This window comes from Podarcis filfolensis (assembly GCF_964270895.1).
Source record: "Podarcis filfolensis genome assembly, chromosome: 3".
NCBI classification, from domain to species: domain Eukaryota; kingdom Metazoa; phylum Chordata; class Lepidosauria; order Squamata; family Lacertidae; genus Podarcis; species Podarcis filfolensis.
This window is the reverse complement of record NC_139606.1, coordinates 114,462,031-114,484,897: the sequence shown is the minus strand read 5'-3', so window position 1 is coordinate 114,484,897 and position 22,867 is coordinate 114,462,031. Positions and strand designations below refer to the sequence as shown.

General features: G+C 44.9%; 1 long non-coding RNA gene across 1 annotated transcript in view; it reads left to right on the top strand.

Annotated features, from left to right (window-relative positions):
* Positions 1–488: 488 nt before the first annotated feature.
* LOC310758909 overlaps positions 489–22,867 on the top strand; it is a 39,675-nt gene continuing 17,296 nt past the window's right edge. Inside the window, exon 1 of the long non-coding RNA XR_014546084.1 lies at positions 489–501. This is a non-coding gene — a long non-coding RNA (uncharacterized lncRNA). The remainder of the gene's footprint in view (positions 502–22,867) is intronic.

Below are 22,867 nucleotides of genomic sequence, written 5' to 3'. Positions count from 1 at the left end.
AAGAAAACAGCTACCATCACAATAACAGCAGTGGTCAAGTTATCACAGTCTAGAAACAACAATCGCCATTTGCTAACTGGACAAAAGACACTCCTAACCACTAAGATCACCTAAACATGTTATGTGTCATCATATAACCAAGAAAATCCACAACAGATGATCAAATGATGTTATACAGATGTTACTGGAACTGTTCTGTAAACATTGCAAACTATTTCCAAGCATGAATCACCCAACAATTCAAGTACCAATTCCTTATAATGAAGTGATTTTTTGACACATACCCCTCTTTTAAAAAAGGCAGTCAAACTAGTCTTAAGTGCACACACTCTCACCCCTCAGGGTTCCATATGTTTGCATTATGGCCCAAGCAATGGAAGTCACCGACATTGTTTTGAACTGTAGCACGTTCACATCTTGAAACTGGATTTACAACGTATTCTGAATTATAGGCTGTCCTAAGCCAAACGGACCCTTGCTTGTGTGAAGCCCTTTAACTGGGTAAACTGTGTTTATTTGTCCAGGTGTCTGATCTGAAGGTGATCTGGGAAGGGGAATAAGAGTGATGACTGCATGGGTCGTCTCCATGCCTACCTGTGGCATACAGCAAAAATGGCTGCATGGAAAGGGTTATTCATATTCTTAATCAGGGCAGAGTATAGTGAGAGGACTAGTCAAAGGCGATTCAGAGCAAAGGCCCATTGTTATCCATGGAACTTCCTTGTCTTGTGTAATACCTGTATTACTTCAGCAAGCAAAATAGTACAGCCTCAGAGTTGTCATTTCTGGGCCTCATTTACTTCCACCAGATGTAGTATGAGCTGTTTTGTCAACTTCACAACAGCCATTCCACAATCCTGAGCATGGTCACCTCACCTTATTATCAGCTGTCCTCCAAAAACTAGCAGCAACAGTTTCTCAGTAGTTGTTCCTCATCTCCTCTGTTTCTGGCTTAACTGCCCTCCAAGTGTCACTCTCCCTACATTCTGACCCCCTTGGCAATGTTTGTCAAGGCTGCCCAAAACTCCTTCCCTTTACTCGTTACAATATTATTCATTCCCTGTATTCCCCAGGCAAAACAACATGAATAGATAACCTCATCTGCCACACACTATCCCTTCTCAGATGGAGAATGGTTAGAGGAGGAGCCTTTTCTGGATTACCACCCACTAGCAACAACTCGTTTTGTGAAAAATTGTGAAAAATTACTGAGGGGCAGGGAGATAGAGATGTGCACATTATTCCCAGAGGGGTGAGAAGAATGGGTTTTCCTGGGGAAAGCAGGGGGCAAGGGCAAAACTGCTCAGATACATGCTTTCTAGGCACAGGAGAAATGCAAGTCTGGGTGAGCCCTAATATTACTACAACTCTATACTGCCTTAGTCAAGCCCTGGCTGTGTCCAGTTTGGAGCACCACAGTTTAAGAAGGATATTAACACAATGGGACATGTAGAGAGGGCATCAACCAAGATGGTCAAGGGCCCGGAAACCAAGCCTTATGGGGGAGTTGGCTATGTTTAGAGTGAAGGACAGAAGACTGAGAGGTGATACATAAGGTAAAGGTAAAGGTAAAGGTAAAGGTAAAGGGACCCCTGACCATTAGGTCCAGTCGTGACCGACTCTGGGGTTGCAGCGCTCATCTCGCTTTATTGGCAGAGGTAGCTGGCGTACAGCACATGGGGCCAGCATGACTAAGCCACTTCCGGCGAACCAGAGCAGCACACGGAAATGCCGTTTACCTTCCCGCCGGAGCGGTACCTATTTATCTACTTGCACTTTGATGTGCTTTCAAACTGCTAGGTTGGCAGGAGCAGGGACCGAGCAACGGGAGCTCACCCCGTCGCGGGTATTCGAACCGCCAGCCTTCTGATCGGCAAGTCCTAGGCTCTGTGATTTAACCCACAGTGCCACCTGCGTCCCTAGAGGTGATACGTAGCCATCTTCAAATATCTGAACTGCTGTCATATGGAAAATGGTGTAGGCTTGTTTCCCTCTGTTCCAGAGGGTAGAACCAATGAATTCAAATTCACAAGGAATGAGATTCCAGCTAAACATTAGGAAGAACTTTCTGACAGAGTTGTTCAACAGTGGAACAGACTTCCTTATTTCTCAGGAATTCTAACTGTGGTTCCTGCATGGCAGGAGGATGGATATAATAACCCTTGCATCCCTTCCAAGTCTACGGTTCTACGATTCTTTGACTGTATTTTTCCACTCAGTTGTTAACCAGCTTTCCAATCTGCTGAACCTTCAGTCATTCAGCAGCTCAATGGACTGTTCAGTATTTCCTTGCTTTGGTATGCCTTGTCTTCATGAGGGATAGCAGTTGTGTATCTCAGCACCTAAAGCAGGAAATAAAATATAGATAGAGAGTTCTAAAAACAATTACTTTGTTCCTGAACTAAGAATAAATATCAGGGGTAATGTCAGGAAGTTTATGTTCCTTGAAGATTATGTCTTCCTGAGTAATAACATGCAACGTATAAGATAATAATCTCTCTTTTTTTACTACTTCTGTCATCACATGCATTGCATAAAGATCATTACGTGTCTGTATATCAAGAACCCTAGAAATAGGCAAGCATTCAGCCTTCAAGAAGACATTCTCCCTCAGTTGACTTCTCTTGCCGTTCAAGTTGAGATCCATCTGAGTCAAGCTTCAACAATGCATTTGCACTGGCTTTTCATGGTTACCCTTCTGTTTTCTGAGATGCTTCTGTTTTCTGCAGGTAAGATATGCATTGAAATTAAAAACATTCCAACCTAAATAACAGAAGAATAAAATGGGGTTGGAAGTCATCTGTTACCAGCATGGCCAGCTTTTGTTCTATGAGAGTATAGTGGTTAACAGCAGTGGACTTGTAATCTGGTGAACCAGGTTCGCTTCCCTGCACCTCCGCATGCAGCTGCTGGGTGACCTTGGGCTAGTCACACTTCTCTGAAGTCTCTTAACCTCACTCACCTCACAGAGTGTTTGTTGTGAGGAAAGAAGGGAAAGGAGAATGTTAGCTGCTTTGAGACTCCTTCGTGTAGTGATAAAGTGGGATATCAAATCCAAACTCTCCTCCTCCTCCTTCTTCTTCACGTGAAGACAGAAACAATTCGTGAAGGAAGCAAAAATGATATGCTTGAGGAAGCCATATATCAAATCCAAACTCTTCTTCTCTTCTCCTTCTATGACTTTGACCCCCTGTTGGCTTAAAAAATATTAATTGAAAAGTTATTGAGTTGGAACCAAACCCATGTCTACTGCCCAGTTGTACTACAGGAGAGTAGAGGTGGGAGAAAAATAAGGAACCATCCTTCTGCAATAGTTACTTGATCTCTGATTATGAATATGGTTTGTATGTTTTTATTTGTAGACAGAAATGCACAAGTACTCAGGATCTGAAAATATAGATTTTTAGTAACACAAGCCAAAACAGAGATTATGGACATAAAGGAACAGCTGTCACCTATGGGCTAAAAGAGTGTATTTCCTTCGAATTGGGAAAGTACCTACATGGTGAGGGAATTCCACAGTGGGGGTTTCAGCAACATCAGCTAACCATTACTACAAATTTGCAAGCTATCTAGTTAAGCGAAAGCAACTCAGCAGATATGTTAAGCAGAAATAACTAGTATCATATCTTGATACACCACAGTTTTCCTCTATAGTGGAATCTAGACACATATTTAAAAACACACCGTGAAAATGCTTTTTTAAAAAAAAAAGTTTTGAAAAAATATATTTAATTTGCCATAGCTCACCATTGCCATCTACCGTCACATCTGTATAATGCACTTTACAACACACTTAAAACATTTTATTTGCAGCTGTATAGCTGAGTCCTATATCTATCTATTTATCTATCATTTAGCACCTGACACTTGTTGTTTGCCATCTGCCATGCATATAATCTATCATCTGTCACCTAGCAATCATCTATCATCATCTATCTTTGGGATGAGCAAAGCCTTGCCCTGCCACAATGCTCTCCAAGCTATTTGTGGATGGCAAAATGAGAGGGATCATTTTATCAAATATTCAGTGTGGTGGGGAGAGTAAAATTCTCCTATAGTTTCCCCATCAGCCTCTTCCAGCATGGCCAATCTGGGATAATAGGAGATATTATCCAACAACATCTGGAGGATGCCAGGTTGTGGACGTCTGCATGAAAGACTAACATGAGTTTTGTGGGAAGTGTCGGCCAACGAGAGGTGGGGTTCACATGATGGTGAACGTAATAGGCATAGACAGGTAAAAAACTATTGAGGAAGCAGCTGAATGTATACATATTTAAGATGGTGACATGTAAGAATCATGGAACACATCTGTTTCTCATACATTGTTGGGCAATCTCAACAAATGAGAATGGTTATTAATCTCACCTCTTACTGCACATCTAGCTAGGCCTCCCCAGCCACTCTGGGCAGCTCCCAACAGAATATTAAAAACACAATAAAGCATCAAACATTAAAAACTTCCTTAAACAGGGCTGCCTTCAGATGTCTTCTAAGAGTCAGATAGTTGTTTATTTCCTTGACATCTGGTGGCAGGGAGTTCCACAGGGTGGCTGCCACTACCGAGAAGGCCCTCTGCCTGGTTCCCTGTAAGCTCACTTCTCGCTGTGAGGCAACCGCCAGAAGGCCCTCGGAGCTGGACCTCAGTGTCCAGGCAGAGCCAGAGCATGCACCACTCTGGCAAGAGGGTCTGCAGGCAGGTAGGGTCTCAGCCTGTGTACCAGATGGAGCTGGTAGACAACTGCCCTGGACACAGAATTGACCTGTGCCTCCATGGACAGCTGTGAGTCCAAAATGACTCCCAGAATGCGCACCTGCTCCTTCAAGGACACAGTTGCCCCATTCAGGACCAGGGAGTCCTCCACACCTGCCTGTCCACTGTCCCCTCAAAACAGTTTGTCTTGTCAGGATTCAGCCTCAGCCTGTTAGCCGCCATCCACCCATATTAGTAAAATGCATTACTAATAGTGTTTCTTTTTTGCAGAAGATATGGCTGAAGTAGGATGACTGATTTATATTTGTTTTGTCCTCCACTCATGGAATCCATCATCAGTAGAATGCTTCTTTTGTGGAGGATAATCTCCAAATAAAACTTTAGTCACGACATCGGGAGGAGCCGGGGCAGAGCTGAATGCAGCAGCAGCACAGCTTCAGTGGCTGGCAGTTCCTCCTCTCTGGCAATCAGCCTCCTCCTCTCCCTCTTCCTCCTTTCTGCTGCCACCATCAGCCAGAGGCTGCTTCCTTCCCCTCCATGGCAGCAGCAGAGGGAGAGAGAGCCAGCCACTAAAGCCAGGGCATGCTTGGTTCCATGCTTGGTCTACTCTGCCTGATGATTTTTTTGGAACATAGTGGGGAAGCAGGCTTCCCCAAAAAAATTATTGGGAAGCCAAAAGGGCTGGGCCCCTAGGATATAGTGCCCCTGGACATCACCCTCCTGCATATCCTCCTAATAGCAAGACAAAATGTGATGGAAAGCCCAGTTTAATCTAATCATCATTACAATGGCTGTGAATGAATGTTGGCTACCCCACCCCTCCCAATTCTACTGGGAGGGAGGGAACAAAATATCAGGTGCTATTAACGATACTACACTTTCCACTACTGAACAAAAGATTTCAATTATTGGACAAGTCCACCAAATTTGTTTCATATATGTCCTTGAGTGTCCACATCTCCAGCACTTCTCACTGCAGCTAGCATATATATATTTACAGTGGTACCTCGGGTTACAGACACTTTAGGTTACAGACTCCGCTAACCCAGAAATAGTACCTCAGGTTAAGAAATTTGCTTCAGGATGAGAGCAGAAATCACGTGGTGGCGGCAGCGGGAGGCCACATTAGCTAAAGTGGTACCTCAGGTTAAGAACAGTTTCAGGATAAGAACGGACCTCCAGAACGAATTAAGTTCTTAACCCAAGGTACCACTGTGTCTGTGTGTATGTGTATAACTGAGTCTGTATGGAGTCCTATACCTTTGGTTTATGTGCTTCCTTTGTGCAGGAGAAACTGAGAATGAAAAGTTGAGAGGCATACAAGCATGTGAGGCTAAAGGAGGGCGCTGCGCTGATACCCGCTGTCCTGAGGGATCCGTGGAAATAAAAGTTTGCTATTACCTGTCACCTTGCTGCGAACCCACCAAATAGCAAGACACAATGAAATGGAAATAAAAACACCCAGTTTAATGTCTTCATAATTATGCTGGCTGCTTATGAATGTTCTGTTTGTCGGGTTTCAAGCCTATATAAGTAGAAACTGGCAACTCTCCAGGCACCCGGCTTGATCTCCTGTTGACCTCCCTGTCTGCATTCCTCAGCAAGATCCAGGCAAAGGTCGCGATAGGCGATCCTTCTCAGCGTGAGAAGAACACACACCCTCTTTGTTGCCCCCCCAGCAGGGGAAAGAGATAGACAGAAACGTATTTACATGCCTTTATTTCTGTCTTTGCAGCATTACAAAAAACATGACTGCTCTCTTCAAACTCCAGCAGTCTAGTGACTAACACTTCCTGTACTTCCTGTACAGCTCATATTACACTCTGAGCAAATTCCGGTGCTTCGCACCGTGAATTGACTGTCCCTCTGTTTCCCACGGACAGTCCCAACATCATGTGATGTTTTCAAGCTAGCAGCTCGTAGCTGCATTGCTTCTATATCGTAACACTGTTTTGCACAGAAACTACAAGGTTCCAATCAATGGACTCCCCCAATCCTGAATCTGGTGCCTTCTGAATGCAGACTATGTGTCCTGCCCTTGAAGAGGACACAGAAACATCAATTGGTCGAAAATGCATTGATCAGATTACTGGCTGGGGTTCATCCAGACCTCATATAAATCCTGTTTTAAAACAGCTTTGCTATTTGACGGTTCATTTCTGGGTCCAATTCAAGGTGCTCACATTACTGTTTAAAGCCCTAGATGTCTCAGGCCCCATATACATAAAAGACTGCCGCCTGCCCTACAGACCCTCACAGGTGATATATAATAATTTATTATTTATACCCCACCCATCTGGCTGGGTTTCCTCAGCCGCTCTGGGCGGCTTCCAACAAAACACTAAAATACAATAACCTATTAAACATTAAAAGCTTCCCTAAACAAGGCTGCCTTCAGATGTCTTCTAAAAGTTTGGTAGTTATTTTTCTCTTTGACATCTGGTGGGAGGGCGTTCCACAGGGCGGGTGCCACTACTGAGAAGGCCCTCTGCCTGGTTCCCTGTAACTTGGCTTCTCGCAGGGAGGGAACCGCCAGAAGGCCCTCGGCACTGGACCCCAATGATAAGAAAGATTGGCAGAGGGAGTTTTACCACTGTCATCAGAATCTCAAAGGAAAGGGCAATCTCAGTAGCAGCCACTAAGCTGTGAAATTCTCTTCTCATGGAGATGTGTCTAGGACCTTCATTATAGAGCTCTGATGGGCTGGCCAAGTTGGGATGATGCAGATGGAGGACCTGAGAGAGGGCTCCAGTGGGATGTAGCAACCCCCACTGTGAGTGGAGGAATCTGCCAGTGAAGATCCTGGGAGGGCGCTTCCTCAACTTGCTCTCTCGCCTTATCCATCCCTGCCATGGCAGCTGCAAGATCCATCCCTCTCTCTGTCTCTGCCTTGCTCTCTAGGCTTGGAAGAGCTGTTCTTTGACACACCTGCTCTGGTATCACTGGATACATGGAGTAACTCTGTCAGTCTAGAAGGGAAGTTCCACTGGTTCCAGCCACCTTGCAAGAGCCAGAGACTCCTTCCCCCGTTACTTAGGTCTAAGAGGAGTTGAAAGAGAAGGGAACAGAGGGCTCAGCCCACCAAGTGGCTGCAGAAATGCTTACAGCCTTTATAAAAGTGCCCCAGAACTGTGTCAGTGTCAGATCATCATCTATGGCTTCTGGCCAGTTAGAGCACTTGCCTTTGTATAGCTGCACATAGGATTAGCTTGTCTATTGCCTGAATTGCCTGCATTTGCATATGTCCCATGGTATACAAAACATTAAAGCCTTGTATTGTGTTTCATGGAACCAGGAGGAAAGCTTTCAGAGAATCCTGAAAATTACTTCTGTATCCTGGCATTTGACACTTGAGATGCATATCTTTTTCAGGATACCTGTATTATTTCTGTAATTTCAAGCAGTTTTAAACTGTTTTTTAAATATTGCTTTAATTGCTGTCGCCCACCCTGTGACCTTAGAATGACGTGCAGGAAATACATTGTAGTTATCATCATCAAAGTTACTGTGACATTAGCCCATACTAGAAATTGTGATGGTAGCGACCCGTAGTAAAATAAGGTTACACTTTTTGAATTTAGTTAGGCACCAAGTCCTTACACAACTGCAATGCTTTGGTGTCTACAGCTTCACAAGGAAGGAGGATGGGAAGAAAACCAGAACAGCTTGGTCTCACCTATGTGACCTCCTTGGTCCACAAGGCCATGGAATAGAGCATTAGCCTGAGTCCCATATCGTTCACTACCACCGTGTAAACAAGAGGAAGGGAAGGGTGAATGAGTAACTGGTGGCAACAACTGTAGTGCCAGACCACAACATTGACAGTGGTAGAAGTCCCAGTGGTGATGTTAGTGCTGGGGTCCCAGGGGCCCAAAGGGTGTCTGTCCATGTCAATCCCTGGAAGCATGTTGTGATATGTTTGCTAATTACTTCAAGGATGAAATAAGCAATGTTGTAGAATAATCATGGTGCTGAAGGAGAATAATCCGTGGTAGAATAATGGTGCTGGAGGAGAATAATCCATGGTGCTGGAGGAGACTCTTGAGAGTCCCATGGATTGCAAGAAGATCAAACCTATCCATTCTGAAGGAAATCAGCCCTGAGTGCTCACTAGAAGGACAGATCCTGAAGCTGAGGCTCCAATACTTTGGCCACCTCATGAGAAGAGAAGACTCCCTAGAAAAGACCCTGATGTTGGGAAAGATGGAGGGCACAAGGAGAAGGGGACGACAGAGGACGAGATGGTTGTATAGTGTTCTCGAAGCTACCAGCATGAGTTTGACCCAACTGCAGGAGGCAGTGGAAGACAGAAGTGTCTGGCGTGCTCTGGTCTAGGGGGTCACGAAGAGTCGGACACGACTAAATGACTAAACAACAACAACAGAATAATCCATGTCTACAATCCATGTTGTAGAATATATGAACTCTTTTGTTCATCTCTACAACATCCATTCAATAAATTTAGACATTCAGGGCATCATCTGGCCTTACCAACAAGAACCAGTGAAGATCATCCACACACCCATTTCTATTCTTCCTTTACATTTGAGTGGGGTGAGATAGTGAATGTAGCGAACCAGTGCTTGGAATCATGAATGAACTGGATGAGGGTTAATTGGAATTCCATCTGGATAGGATGGAGAAAGTTGTGGGTGGGAAGATAGATCAGGATCTACTGAATCTGGGTGCTTTGCAGAAGAGTGGCCAAGGTTTCAGATTCCTAAATTATACTGCTGGAATTAAGAAAGTCAACCAGCTGAGTAAACAGGAGTAGTTTTGTGTGTATGAGAGGACTACAAACTCCACTCAAGTCTGGTGCTCAAAAGTCTTTAACCCTTTTGTAAATGTACCGTATTTTTCGCTCGATAACACGCACCTGACCATAACACGCACATCGTTTTTAGAGGAGGAAAACAAGGGAAAAAACATTCTGAATGAAACAGTGGATGTATCATTTTTGTGCTTCATGCTGTGGCCACAGACATGTGATCTGATGGTGAATTTGGGGTGACCCAATGCAAAGATCCTGAGGATCCATGTTTTGTAACCACGTTTTTGCACCATTGCAGCCCCAGGCAACAGTGGGTGCGTGATTTGGGGGGGGCAGGCTGTAGCCATGGACATGCTATGTGATCTGATGGTGAATTTGGGGTGACCCAATGCAAAGATCCTGAGGATCCATGTGGATCCATGCTTTTTAACCACATTTTTGCACCATTGCAGCCCCAGGCAACAGTGCGTGTGTGATTTTTGGGGGGCAGGCTGTAGCCATGGACATGCTATGTGATCTGATGGTGAATTTGGGGTGACCCAATGCAAAGATCCTGAGGATCCATGTGGATCCATGCTTTTTAACCACATTTTAAGTGGGGAAGGAAGGAAAAATACAGAATGGACAAGGAGCACGAGAGGGGTGTGCAGAGAAGCAGCTGGCTAAGAATGCAGGAGAGGGGTATAACGGGAGGGAGGAAAGGAAGGCAAAAGTTTTCCCTCACCTACCCACCCAAGCCAGCCAGCTCGCGCTCTCTCTCTCTCCCTCCTGCATGTTTTCAGCAGCACCGGAGCACAGAGACGACACTCTGCTTGCCTGGAGGGGAGGGGCTTTCCCTGCTCTTTGTTCCGTTTGAGCAAACACAGCAAAGAAACAGAGGAGGGTGGGCAGTAAGACCCTGAGGCAGAATGCAGGAAAGCAGCCACTTCCTCTTTTCAGGTTTCCCTTCTCCGAGACGCGCGATTTGATTTTTGCCTGATTTTTTTTGCCATTTGGCTCCAGGGACCACACATTCGCTCAATAACACGCACAGACATTTCCCCTTCCTTTTTAGGAGAAAAAATCTGCGTGTTATAGAGGGAAAAATACGGTATTTTGCACCAGTATCATCTAACCAGGAAGGGGGAGTTCAGGCCTGGATAGGGCTGAACTCCTTCAAATCCGGTACCCAACTCAAGGATCCTATTAGATCCAGTTTTGTCACTGGAGGCTTTGGTAGCATCATGGACTTGGGGTGTCTTGTAGCAGCTGAGTGTGCCAGTTGTGGTCCTGCCTGTATTGATACTCCTGGCCAAGATCATGCACTTTCTGATAACCCCCAAATTAGACTACTGTGATGTGTTGCGCATGGACTTCCTTTAAATGCTGTTTAGCAATGGCACCTAATCCAAAATGCAGCTGCAAGCTTCTGGACCACAACAATTGCCACCAGAAACTGTAGACCTGAGCAGGAAACATCAGGAACATTCCACAATGTAACTGAGACAGAATCATATCTGACAACAGACATTTTGGAAACGAATTTTAAATCTGTATTTTTGACTTACCGTATTTTTCGCCCTATAGGACGCACCGGCCCATAGGACGCACCTAGTTTTTTGGGGGGGAAATAAAGGGGGAAAATTTATCTCCCCCCCCCCCGCCGTGGATATCTGCCCGAAGCGCAGGGCGCTCTGCTTCCTAAGCCTTAGCGCAGGGATTTCCCGCAGGGCTCCCTAGGCTGCGGATGTCTGCCCAAAGCGCGGGGTGCTCTGCTTCAGCGCGCCCCGTGCAGCAGGCTGCTATCCGCAGCCTAGGGAGCCCTGCGGGAACTCCCACGGGCTCCCCAGGCTTGCTGATAGCTTCCTGAAGCGTGGAGAGTGAGAGGGGTCAGTGCGCACCGACCCCTCTCGCTCTCCACGCTTCAGCGAAAGCCTGCATTCGCCCCATAGGACGCACACAGATTTCCCCTTCATTTTTGGAGGGGGAAAAGTGCGTCCTATAGGGCGAAAAATACGGTACATTTAATGAGTGGGATATGCTGCTTTATTTGTGTCGACATTAGCACAAAGTGAGCTCTCTTGGCTTCTATCACTGAAGATGCATAAAATGAATGGATCTGAATCTTATTAATCTTTGCAGCACTTTTCATTCTGCTTACACTGGGCTGGAATTATGGAATTCCTAGGGCAGTCTGATTTATGAGGAATGCAGTAACCTCCCACCTCCTTACAAGTCTTGGGTTTAGCTTGTCCTGCAAAGTGAGGAAGACCACAAATGTAAAGGAGGATAAAATCTGGATTTGCCTGGCAGGCTGATCAGTCATTTACTTCACTGGAGCTTAGGTGACAATTCTTAGGTGAGCATTCTTTCTCCACTCCCACAACAATGCCTTATCATAGGAGCATGTGAAGAAGCTACTCTGCGTCCGGTTACACTATGTATCTACCTAGCACAAAGGGAGGAGGGACAAGTAGAAGAAGAAGAAGAAGAGTTTGGATTTGATATCCCGCCTTTCACTCCCTTTAAGGAGTCTCAAAGCGGCTAACATTCTCCTTTCCCTTCCTCCCCCACAACAAACAATCTGTGAGGTGAGTGAGGCTGAGAGACTTCAGAGAAGTGTGACTAGCCCAAGGTCACCCAAAAGCTGCATGTGGAGGAGCGGAGACGCGAACCCGGTTCCCCAGATTACGAGACTACCTCTCTTAACCACTACACCACACTGGCTCTCCACAAAAGGAAAGAAAAGAGGGGAAAGCGGGTGACAAAGAAAGAGAGAATGAAAATGTGGTGCTGAAACTGGTTTTCCCAGTAGTGATGTATGGAAATGAGAGCTGGACCATAAAGAAGGCTGATCGCCGAAGAATTGATGCTTTTGAATTCTGGTGCTGGAGGAGACTCTGGAGAGTCCCATGGACTGCAAGAAGATCAAACCTCTCCATTCTGAAGGAAATCAGCCCTGAGTGCTCACTGGAAGGACAGATCCTGAAGCTGAGGCTCCAAGACTTTGGCCACCTCATGAGAAGAGAAGACTCCCTGGAAAAGACCCTGATGTTGGGAAAGATGGAGGGCACAAGGAGAAGGGGACGGCAGAGGACGAGATGGTGGGACAGTGTTCTCGAAGGTACCAACATGAGTTTGACCAAACTGCGGGAGGCAGTGAAAGACAGGAGTGCCTGACATGCTCTGGTCCATGGGGTCACAAAGAGTCAGACATGACTAAACGATGACTAAACCCCCCTAGTCTTCTTCATAAACTTGTCTGCCTATTGAGAATGCCAATAACCAACCTTACCTGGAGGTTTCCACCCAGGACCTCCCCTGAGAAGAATACTCAGAGAGGTAATACCCAGGGGAGGAGTCTGTGACAACCACATGGTCCATAAAAGTCAATCATGAGAGAGGAGGCTGCCAGCTTCTCCTCAGTCACACTACTCACTCCTGTTTGCACCCTTTCTAAGTAGTGTGAGCTGTTGCCACAGGAGCCAACTCCTATGGGCCAAGGGGTCTCCAGCCCCACCCCATTCCCGTTGATGGGCATTGCCATTCAAATGTGTTAGCTGTGCCATGTGATCAATTAGATGGGGCAGAGCTTATCTGGGCCCTATCCCCAATATTTTGTTCAGGTTGGCACCCCTGGCTGTTGCTAGTTGCACATTTTTTGAGGGCTGAGTGGGAATTTTAGAGGTAGCCCCAAATTGGCAGTGGGACCCCCTTTTGCCTTACTTCAGACTGCTGAGGGTCAACTGTTTGGGGGTGGCATTTTTTTCTTGATTGCTTGGATTGGCTTTTAGTCCAGGCAGGAAACATAATTTGAAGATTTGCTGGTGTGATACCAGTGACATTATTAAGTTTGGGATTCTCTTGGATCACCTGGGGCCAGCTTGGGTTTGGGACTCCAAGGTGCCTGCATTTCATAGAATCAGAGTTGTAGAATTCCAAGTCACCCTGGTGGTTTTCTCATCCAGGCCCCTGCAATGCAGGGATCTCAGCTAAAGCATCCATGACAGATGACTATCCAACCTTTGCTTAAAAACCTCTAGTGAGAAAGAAGAGTTTTGGAAGAAGAGGAGTTTGGATTTGATATCCCGCCTTTCACTCCCTTTAAGGAGTCTCAAAGCAGCTAACATTCTCCTTTCCCTTCCTCCCCCACAACAAACACTCTGTGAGGTGAGTGGGGCTGAGAGACTTCAAAGAAGTGTGACTGGCCCAAGGTCACCCAGCAGCTGCATGTGGAGGAGCAGAGACGCGAACCCGGTTCCCCAGATTACAAGACTACCGCTCTTAACCATTACACCACACTGGCTCTCCAGTGTCCAGGACATTCCGAGGGACTCTGTTCCACTGTCAAACAGCTGATTGTGATGTTTAGCATCATGAATTCATTGGCTCGGATCCTACCCTCTAGAACAGGAGAAAACAAGCTTGATCCATCTTCCATGTGACAGCCCTTGATAACTATCATATCTCCTCTCAGTCCCTTTTTTCCCATGCTAAACATACCTAACTCAATCAACCGCTCCTCAAAGGACTTGGTTATCAGATCCTTGATCATCTTGTTCACCCTCCTCTGCACGCATTCCAGCTTGTCAACTGTCTTCATAAATTACAGTACCCAGAACTGCCTAACAGAATCTCCAAAAAGTCGCAGAGCCCTGAATGCAAACTCCATTGTCTTCTGAGTCAGAGGGATGTCAACCAACCTCCTGATGCCATGGGTGTTGTTGTGAGGTGTATTTATTTATTTATACATACATACATACATACATACATACATACATACATACACCACCCATCTGGCTGGATTTCCCCAGCCACTCTGGGCGACTCCCAACAGAATATTAAAAACATGATAAAACATCAAACAGTAAAAACTTCCCCAAACAGGGCTGCCTTCAGAAGTCTTCTAAAAGTCACAGGGCGGGTGCCACTACTGAGAAGGCCCTCTGCCTGGTTCCCTGTAACTTTGCTTCTCACAGTGAGGGAACTGCCAGAAGGCCCTCGGCGCTGGACCTCAGTGTCCAGACTAAATGATGGGGCTGGAGATGCTCTTTCAGATATACTGGGCCAAGGCCACTTAGGACTTTAAAGGTCAGCATCAACACTTTGAATTGTGCTTGGAAATGTACTCGGAGCCAATGTAGGTCTTTCAGGACTGATGTTTTATGATCTCGGCAGCCACTCCCAGTCACCAGTCTAGCTGCTGTCATGTTGCTCCTACATAGTGCAGGCTGCTGGATCTCCCAACAGCTATTCTGTCCCACATTGCTGTTTCGTTCAGCCTCCACAAAAGCCATTTCATGATCATGAGACTCTCCTTTGTCATCAGATGTCCTGCAAAAGCTCTTAACAGCATTTTATTTATTCTCCGTAATCCAATATTTCTCCCCATTTCCACCCTTGCTGATTGCTTTGGTATTCAGTGCCTCCTTTAGGTATTGCAGTGGATCACAGTACCTAGAGCAAGAAGTCATATTCAGACAGAAACCATTAAAACAATAAGTGATATTAAACCTTTCAACTCTGAGGAGATATCAAGCTTAATGCCATGAAATTTACTTTCCGTTCCTTGAGCATTATGGCTTCCTGAAAAATAACATGCAACATATATGGTAATTACCTTTCTTTTTGTTTCCTTGATTAACAGTTTATATCATCACATGCATCGTATCTGGAACATTTATGCACAGACTTTATGTTTTAGTATATCGTGAATAGTAATAAATAGGAGGGCATTCTATCAAAAGAACATTCTGCCTCAGTAGTCCACTCTTACTGTTCAACTTGAGATCCGAGTCAAGCTTCAACAATGCCTTTGTGCTGGCTTTTCATGCTTGTCGTTTGAGTGCTGCTTCTCTTTTCTGCAAGTAAGACATACAGTGGTACCTCAGGTTACAAACCACTCTTGCAAGACAGTCCACGGGCAGGTAGGGTCTCAGCCTGCGTACCAGATGGAGCTGGTAGACAGCTGCCCTGGAGACAGAATTGACCTGTGCCTCCATGGCCAGCTGTGAGTCCAAAATGACTCCCAGGCTGTGTACCTGGTCCTTCAGGGGCACAGTTACCCCATTCGGAACTAGGGATTCCTCCACCCCCGCCCACCCCCTGTCCCCCCAAAACAGTACTTCTGTCTTGTCAGGATTCAACCTCAATCTGTCAGCCACCATCCATCCTCCAACTACCTCCTTGCACTCACACAGGACCTTAACCACCTTCACTGGTTCCTATTTAAAAGAGAGATAGAGCTGGGTATCATCCGCATACTGAGGTGAGGTGTAAGAAGCATGGAACACACTTGGTTCCTGTACATGGTTGGGCAATCTCAACAAATGAGAATGGTTTTTTCCCCTCACCTCTCATGAAATCCATTGCTAATAGAGTTTCCTTTTTGTGGGAGATATGGCTGAAGTCACACAGTGATGCATATTTATTTCCTTCACCTCTCATACAGACCAATATTATCAGAGTGCTTTCTTTGTATAGGAGATATATCTGCATATGACCCAGCTGTGGTAAATGCAATCCAAAATGGTAAAGAAGAATGTATGAGAAAGAGAGGCTTATGTGAAGGACACACCTGCTCCCCGGGCTATCATCACATATCATGCTGTGTAAGGAAGAGAAAGAAAACGTAATGGAAATAAAAGATCCTGATTAATGGAGTCACATTAATTTTTATTTTTTAATAATATTTATTAAGTTTTCCGATTTTATACTCCAATAAAAACCACTTTAAAACATTCCAAATTACAATAGAATAAAAAATGCAAATATAAATGTCAAATTTTATATCTTTGGGTGACTTCCCATGCTCTGAATTTCACGAAGTGCTGATCATCTAATATCACATTGCATTTCTTAGTTAATCAATAATCCATTCCGATGTTAGTCCTACATATAATATTCATTTATTTTTGCAACCACTGGTCTATTCAACTTTCGCCTTCTTAGTTCTGTGTGAAATGTTTTTCCCTGATATTTTCCACAGTACAGCAATTCCATTTTCAGTTTCTGCTCATAGGAGCCATAATATGCCACATCTCAAACAAAGAGACGCCATTAGCACCCAGGCAGACACCTGGAATTCCCCTCTGTAATCTCGCTCCATCTCTCAACATGCTGGTTGTTGTTGTTGTTTAGTCGTGTCCTAACTCTTCATGACCCCATGGACCAGAGCATGCCAGGCACTCCTGTCTTCCACTGCCTCCCGCAGTTTGGTCAGACTCATGCTGGTAGCTTCGAGAACACTGTCCAGCCATCTCATCCTCTGTCGTCCCCTTCTCCTTGTGCCCTCCATCTTTCCCAACATCAGGGTCTTTTCCAGGGGGTCTTCTCTTCTCATTAGGTGGCCAAAGTACTGGAGCCTCAGCTTCACAATCTGTCCTTCCAGTAAGCACTCAGGGCTGATTTCCTTCAGAATGGATGCGTTTGATCTTCTTGCAGTCCATGGGACTCCCAAGAGTCTCCTCCAGCGCCATAATTCAAAAACATCAATTCTTCGGCCTTCTTTATGGTCCAGCTCTCACTTCCATACATCACTACTGGGAAAACCATAGCTTTTACTATACGGACCTTTGTTGGCAAGGTGATGTCTCTACTTTTTAAGATGCTGTCTAGGTTTGTCATTGCACAACATGCTGGTACCTCTGCCAAAACAGAATAATCCAGTCCAGGATTCTTTCCATCCTTCCCAGAGTCCTTTTCCAATTAGTATTATAATTCAACCGCAATGGCAGCAGAGTGCTCTTTCAAGCCTGCTTGTGTATTTCAAACTGTTGCCTTTTGGGGGAGGTTTACTAGGTAAAACTGCAAGTACAAATATATCAAAAGAGAATAATAAAGGCTCACCTCCCCCTGGGGCTATAGGATTAATCCATCAGTTAAATTAACAAGCAGGTCAGTCCCTTATGCTGTTTATGATTTAGGATAGATTTCCCCCTTCAAACCCCCTCCTACAAACCCTAAACCATTCTTACCCTTTTCTAAAGACTTGCTTCTGCTTATCTCTTTGCTCTGTCCTCCTTCATTCTTTCTTTTTGGTTTCTAAAGCGGGGGGGGGACCTCTCCCTAAGCCTCTGTTCTTCCAACCCTATCCCCCACCCTATCATGGGGGCTTCAATCAAAACAGGTGGTGTAGGTGGGAAGGAAACAAACTCCTCCAATCCTCGCTCAATAGCCTTTCAATTAATAACTTGTCAGCCTGTTGTTGTTGTTTAGTCATTTAGTCGTGTCCAACTCTTCGTGACCCCATGGACCAGAGCACGCCAGGCCCTCCTGTCTTCCGCTGCCTCCCGCAGTTTGGTCAAACTCATGCTGGTAGCTTCGAGAACACTGTCCAACCATCTCATCCTCTGTCATCCCCTTCTCCTTGTGCCCTCCATCTTTCACAACATCAGGGTCTTTTCCAGGGAGTCTTCTCATGAGGTGGCCAAAGTATTGGAGTTTCAGCTTCACGATCTGTCCTTCCAGTGAGCACGCAGGGCTGATTTCCTTCAGAATGGATAGGTTTGATCTTCTTGCAGTCCATGGGACTCTCAAGAGTCTCCTCCAGCACCAGAATTCAAAAGCATCAATTCTTCGGCGATCAGCCTTCTTTATGGTCCAGCTCTCACTTCTATACATCACAACTGGGGAAACCATAGCTTTAACTATACGGACCTTTATTGGCAAGGTGATGTCTCTGCTTTTTAGGATGTTGTCTAGGTTTGTCATTGCTTTTCTCCCAAGAAGCAGGTGTCTTTTAATTTTGTGACTGCTGTCACCATCTGCAGTGATCATGGAGCCCAAGAAAGTAAAATCTCTCATGCCTCCATTTCTTCCCCTTCTATTTGCCAAGAGGTGATGGGACCAGTGGCCATGATCTTCGTTTTTTTGATGTTGAGCTTCAGACCATATTTTGCACTCTCCTCTTTCACCCTCATTAAAAGGTTCTTTAATTCCTCCTCCTCAATTTGTCAGCTTACAGTGGGGCAAAGCCATAGAACACAAGCCAGCCAAGCTTCCAATCCCAATTTTTGTGAACGGTCATTTCTTTCCAAATGCCTTTTTATTTCAATGTATGCCTTACCTGCAGAAAACAAAAGCATTTCAGAAAACAGAACAGCAACCATGAAAAGCTACCACAAACACATTTTTGAAGCTTGACTCGGATCTCAACTTGACCAGAGTGGACTAGGAAGGCAGAATGCCCTGATGGCAGTTCTGTGTTTCAGGAAAGCTGAATGCCCATCTATTTATAGGAGTTCATGATACTTTGGCACATAAGCCCTTTTCATGAATGCTCCTGATGCAATGCCTGTGATTTAAGGAGCTATTCATCAAGGAGACGAAACAATTATTAGCATACATGTTGCATGATAATCTTTAGGAAGCCATAGTAGTAAAGGAACAGAAAGTAAAGTTCGTGACATTAAGCACAATATTTACCACTCAAGGAGACACAGTATGCTAAAGCCAAGGAATACTGAACAGTGCATTAACTTAAAGAAATCTTCAAAATTCAGTAGGTTGCAAATTCAATTTCAAACCCTTTGGTTAGCAATTGAGTGGAATAAAATGACCACAACTATGAAGGCTACTGTCATATACAAGCCTACATGCCTTGGGTGCAGAAGTGGCCAGGATATGTTATGTACTGAGCTGAATCCTAGAACAATAGGATCCAGAATGCAGCAGTCTGATTGGTCCGTAGGAGCCACCCAATCCAGCTCCAGGTGGAAGTGAATCAGTGACCTGATTGGCCTGCAGAAGCAGCCAATCAGGCTCCTGGGTGAAGTGAATTGGCAATCTGATTGGCCTGCAGGAGCATCCAATCAGGCTTCTGGAGGAGGTGAATCCACAACTTGATTGGCCTGCAGGAGCAGCCTGTAATTAGCCAATCACGAGGGGCCCATTGTGTAAATAATGTATATATAGCTAGACGTTTTGGGGGAAGTTTCATTCATTGCTACTATGAGCTGAATAAAGAGTATGAAATTCACACTCGGACTCCGAGTATATTTCAATGTATCTGGGAATTTTGGGGATATACTCCTGTCTGTAATCCTGGGGCAGGGGGCAGTGCCAATAATTTAAAGCCATATTCATTATACAATATATTAACGTTCTAAATTCTTGGGCAATGCTGTAGGCGTAACTCTTTACCTTGACCTTTCATAACTGAGATGTTTATCAAGTTAATATGCGGTACAGTATTCCCTTGCTTTGGAACACTGCATCTCCTTAAGCAATAGCAGCTGTGGACCACAATACCTGAAACAGATAATAATTTATTGAAACACTTAAAATAATAGATGCTATTGAACCCTTCAGCTCCTGGTTAAGATCATGCTGAATTTTATTTATGTTCCTTGAAAACTTTGGCTTACTCAAGCATATCATTTTTGCCTCCTTCATGAATTGTTTCTGTCTTCACATGAAGAAGGAGGAGGAGGAGGAGGAGGGGGGAGGAGTTTGGATTTGATATCCCACTTTATCTTTTTTTAAAAAAAATAATTTTTATTAACAGGCCAATCACATCACATTATCCAAATCACATTAGTTCCAAATTATACAGCCAAATTTTTTAAATTTTGTTGGGGGTACCCATACATCAAACTCCGAACGGGTCCAAACATCACTTATATTGCTGCTTTAATTAAACAGTTCTATCCAATTCAATCCAGATAGTCCTTTATTACTTTCTTCATCTTCTTGTTGTTATCACATATTCCTTTCTTTGCGATCTCTGATAATCTTCACAAGCGGATTAGAAACAGACATCCTCTGTGTGGGTTTTGCACTCTCCAAAGATCATATCACTTAGGGACAGCCGCCATTCCACGCTTCCATAAAAAAAATTATCTTCGGTCTGTCCTTTAATTTTCTCAGGCTTGCCAAGTATATCAGGAGGGCTCTGTCAGGTTAAGATCACATTCCAATCATCATTCACATTCCGATGGTCCTGATCCTCCTCCCCCTGTCTTTCTTTCTTAGGCAAGCCTGTCTTAGCGAGACGCCATTTAAAGCTGCGTCATAAAATTTTCCTCCGTTCTCCGTTGTTTACCAATCATCTCTTTAACTATAATCCACTCCACACAGTTCTTGAATTCCTGCTTGTGATTAATAAAACGCAATGATCTTCTTTCTGGGGTGGAGGGTTATTAATATTCACATAAGGCAAAGAAAAGAAAAGTTTTTTCCTCCACCCCCCTTCTTTTTCACTCCAAACATACCAGTCTCTTAATGGTGGTTCATCACTTGATTTATTTGTCCCATCCGTCGCTCCGGTCACAGAGATCCATTAATCAGCAGTCTTATCTCCTGGACTTTGCTTGATGTATGTGCTTTAGCTTCTTTCCAATTATATGTTTCCAATTATATTTTCGAGCTAAAGCGAACCAGCACGCGCTGATTGGAACCAGCGTCAGGAAGAGCCAACCTCATCAAGGGCTCGTGCCAAGTGACCTGCACCCCCTTCTTTCGAATCCGGGGGTGCGTTATGGACACCGCTGGCAAGGCAGTCCCCCCCTCTCCTTGGGGGGGGCAGGAAGACTGCATACTTCCCATAGCAGCCTCTTAATTACCTCGTATGGGTCGGAGAGATGTTATTGTCAGCCATCTTCCAATGCGCCACCTGGTGGCCCCCCTGATATCCCACTTTATCACTACCCGAAGGAGTCTCAAAGCGGCTAACATTCTCCTTTCCCTTCCTCCCTAACAACAAACACTCTGTGAGGTGAGTGGGGCTGAGAGACTTCAAAGAAGTGTGACTAGCCCAAGGTCACCCAGCAGCTGAATGTAGAGGAGTGGAGACGCGAACCCAGTTCACCAGATTACGAGTCTACTGCTCTTAACCACTACACCACACTGGCTCTCATGCATTGAATGTGGCTCATTCATACACAGGGTTACATGTCAGTATATCACAAATCCTTACAGAGTGGTACCTCAGGTTAAGTACTTAATTTGTTCCGGAGGTCCGTACTTAACCTGGAACTGTTTTTAACCTGAAGCACCACTTTAGCTAATGGGGCCTCCTGCTGCCGCCACGCTACTGGAGCATGATTTCTGTTCTCATCCTGAAGCAAAGTTCTTTACCTGTAGCTCTATTTTTGGGTTAGCGGAGTCTGTAACCTGAAGCGTATGTAACCTGAAGCATATGTAACCTGAGGTACCACTGTATCCAGAAGATATAGAACGACCATCAGAGCATTCTGCCTCATTAGTCCGCTCTTGTGGTTCAACATGAGATCCAAGTCAAGTTTCAACAATGCCTTTGCACTGGGTTTCATGCTTGCTTTTTCTGTGCCGATTATCTTTTCTGCAGGTAAGACGCACACACTGAGATGAAACACCTTTGGACATACATGACAGAAATGGGGTTGTAAGGCATCTAGTACCATCTTATGTTCTATGGTCTTCACAGGAGGGCTGGCACAATAGACAAAGTATATACAACAGTATCAAGGAAGCAGAAAACAATGTTGAGGAGGTGAGATGTAAAGAAGCATGTAATTCACATGGTACTTATCGGTTGTTTGACAATCTCAACAAATGAGAATGGCTATTTCCTCTCATGAAACCATTGCTGTTTCCTTTTTGTGAGTGATTTGGCTGAAGTACCGTATTTTTTGCTCCATAAGACACACTTTGTTCTTCCTAAAAAGTAAGGGGAAATGTCTGTGCGTCTTATGGAGCGAATGCATGGGCCCTGGAGCCGAATTGCCCAGGGGAGAAAAGCAGATCACGCTTTTTAAAAAAAAAAAGAAGAAGAGGGAAGCCGCTAATCATTTGCCGATCGGGGGAGAGATAAGGGATGCTAGAGATAAAGGAGGCTGCCTAGGAGGGGGGAGGTAAAGAAAGCAAACTTGCAAAGGGGGAAAACAGGAAGACTAAAGCAATAAGGACAGAAATTAGAAGAAAAGGAGGAGCAAAAAACTGCTCCAGCTCAGGAAAAGACACTAAGGCAAACAAGAGGGAAGGGAGTGTTGAAAGGAAGCAGCTGATCGGTGGGAACGGGAGAGAGATAAGGTACACTAGTGGAGGCTGCCTGGGAGGGGGGAGGTAAAAGCCCATGGATCCTCAGGATTTTTACATTGGGTCACCCCAAATTCACCATCAGATCACATATCATGTCCATGGCTACAGCCTGCACCCAAAAAATCACGCACCCACTGTTGCGTGGGGCCGCAATGTTGCAAAAACGTGGTTACAAAGCACAGATCCACATGGGTCCTCAGGATTTTTGCATTGAGTCACCCCAAATTCACCATCATATCACATGTCTGTGGCCACAGTATGAACCACAGGTGTGTCTTATGGAGTGAAAAATACGGTAATACAATGATGTGTATTTATCTCCTCCACCTCTCATACAGACTAAAATTAACCAAGTGCTTCCTTTTCTGCAGGAAAAGTAC